Source organism: Brassica oleracea, chromosome C9 (assembly GCF_000695525.1).
Source record: "Brassica oleracea var. oleracea cultivar TO1000 chromosome C9, BOL, whole genome shotgun sequence".
Lineage (NCBI taxonomy): Eukaryota > Viridiplantae > Streptophyta > Magnoliopsida > Brassicales > Brassicaceae > Brassica > Brassica oleracea.
Window position 1 is genome coordinate 41,322,841 of NC_027756.1, and position 2,745 is coordinate 41,325,585.

General features: G+C 38.4%; 1 pseudogene; it reads right to left on the bottom strand.

Moving 5' to 3' along the window:
- Positions 1-2,745, bottom strand: part of LOC106315033 — a 6,064-nt pseudogene that overhangs the window by 2,500 nt on the left and 819 nt on the right.

Below are 2,745 nucleotides of genomic sequence, written 5' to 3' on the forward strand. Positions count from 1 at the left end.
TCACGCATCAGATGCGTAGACTAAAGAATCTCCACTGAGGTTCACATCAGGGGGAGTAGTACGTGTTGTACTCTTTTTCCTTCATCATGGTTTTGTCCCACTGGGTTTTCCTGATAAGGTTTTAATGAGGCAACATTAAGCGTATTACAATCATGTATGGTTATGGCATCCAAGGAGGAGTGTTATAAATCATTAAGTGGATGGCCCATAACCAGCCCGGTCCATAACCGGCCCATACCTAGAGAGACATGGCCGAAACCCTAGAGAGAGAGAAAAGAGAGAGACGTCCGACTAAGGAGAGAGAGGCAGCCGACTTAGGGTTTCCATATTACTAGTTTTCCTATTCCTTGTTGGTTTATGATTTGTAATCTTTCCATTTATGTATTTCCATTTAAACTCCTTTGTAACCCTTATATAAAGGGATGTATTTCATTAATAAAACACACAGAATTCCCCATTCTTTTACAACAATTTCCTATATTTCCTTAAATATAATTTAAAAAGTGTGAGAACTGAAAAGGTTGAAGCTGAACAATCAAAAGGTCATGTCTAGAAACTAAACCAGTTAAACCAAAAAATTAACAACTCAAATTGCCAGTTGTTCTTGTAGTTGTTTTCTATAGTATATGAATATCTACATACTAAAAATTTTAGCCAAACCTTTCCCAGTTGAATTTTTTTACCAGACAAAATGTTATACCATATGATATGTTATTCTCCAAAAGTGAACATAGACTTATTACTCGTGCGTAATTGAGAACGAGCAATATTGGATAACACTACTACTAAGACTATCATTACCAAAATCATGTTTCTTTTTACTGGGTTGGATCAAAGTATAGTATTTTTATTCTCGGGAGCCTTAATATAATAATACATCCTCTTCCACCTTTAGTTCTAAGTACCTCTCCTAACTTCACCAGAAGAGAACATATATGACCAATCACAGTTACAATACTGAAAGCACATGTAAACCTTTAATAAATACGTATAATTTTTTGTGAGCACAAATCTTGATTAAACATATTTTGACCGTCATTTACTTGTAAGTAAAGGATGTTTGGAAAAGTGATGTCCAAAAGATGCTCCTTATGCATTCCATGAAGCTGTACAAATACAGATCCATCGTGGCCTCCTTTTCTAAAGTGCTCTCATCCATAGAGTTGCTCCACAAATGCATGACTCTCTGCTCATTTTATCTGCTTTTGGTATCTTAATACATCCGTCTCTGATCATATCCAACACGCTGGCCAGAGTGCAAAGGTCACAACCATACCCAGGCTCCACACGACCCACTGGCACCGTTCCAATACAACCCTTAAACATCCTGTAGTGGAAGACGGAGGGGCTTATCTGAGGGCCGCTTGGGCTCGTTGATCTGGTCAAAAACCTCAAGGAGAGTTGGTCCATTATACCAGTCAAGGTTGGTGGACGTCTCAATCATGTTGTCATCCTCAAAAGCAGAGATGGGGACGAATGGAATTTTTCAAGTGTCGTATCCAAACTTCTTTAAGTAAGAAAACACCTCCCTGATAATCTCATCGTACTTACCCTTGGAGTATATGGGGGTAGTTGCATTCATCTGCAACAGAAAAACAACAAAAGACATGAATTGATGTTAGTATCGTATCAAAAGAGTATGGTCACATCAAGCAATGAAAAATGAAAAGCTAGTTCACCTTATTACAGAAAAAAATCATTTGCTTGACATCAAGGGTGAAGCAAGGAGAGTGTGCTCATGGGTCTGTCCATCCTTAGAGATACCAACTTCGAAACCACCAATGGTGGAGTCAATGATAAAAACAGCACAATCATCCTGGGAGGTACCACTAACCATGTTCTTGATGAAATCAGGATGTTAAGAAGCAGCAAAGACAGTGCAGTAGTACTCGGTGGTCTAAAACTTCCTAAACCATGAAGCTTGTCGATCAAGTGACCAGTGTCTATCGATTTTCCAGAGTCGTCTTGGCCTACGACCGCAATGTTGATGTAAAAAAATTCTTTTTCCATATAGAAACAATTAATACAGTAAACACATACATTCATCAAAGGAGACATAAAACCATATCAAATTCGTCATAGACACTTGCATCAGACTCGAGCTCAGAGTCATTAACACTTACATTGGAAGGTGTCTCACAGAAGGAGATGTGCATCTTCCTAGTCATCTTTTCCTGCCTCCAACTGCTTGTCACGACAATCAGTGGCTTGTTTTAGTCTTTATGAGTGCAATCATCAAAAGAATCAGCTAGCAAACTCAACTATTCTCTTATGAAGGAAAGAAAGTCAAAAAAAAAATAGCTCGACATACCAATGGAAATAGTCCTCTCAATCCTTCCTTCAATCCATTTACATGGACTCGAGTTGCAGAGCAACCTCAGTATTTCCATCCAGAATCTTTTGATCCATTAACCGTCCATGCATGATGCAACAGTACATTGTTGTGTCTCTTCATAGCTTGGAATTCATCAGTTCTTCTCATAAACACAACGTCCACCGAGCCTTGTATCACGGCATACACGGCTGTTATGAATAGATTAAAACAAAGCGAAAAAGTAAGCAGAAATAAAGACTTCGCTGTTTTAAAAAACTGATGCGAGATTAGGTTTAGGCAGAAGAGCTATTCCTTTTCCATAATCAAGGGATGCCCAAGTTACTATCTCAGCTTTTGCGAGACGGATCTCAACATTTGGTTCCAAAAACTTTATATATGCACTTCACGTACTATCTATATAACACATGAAT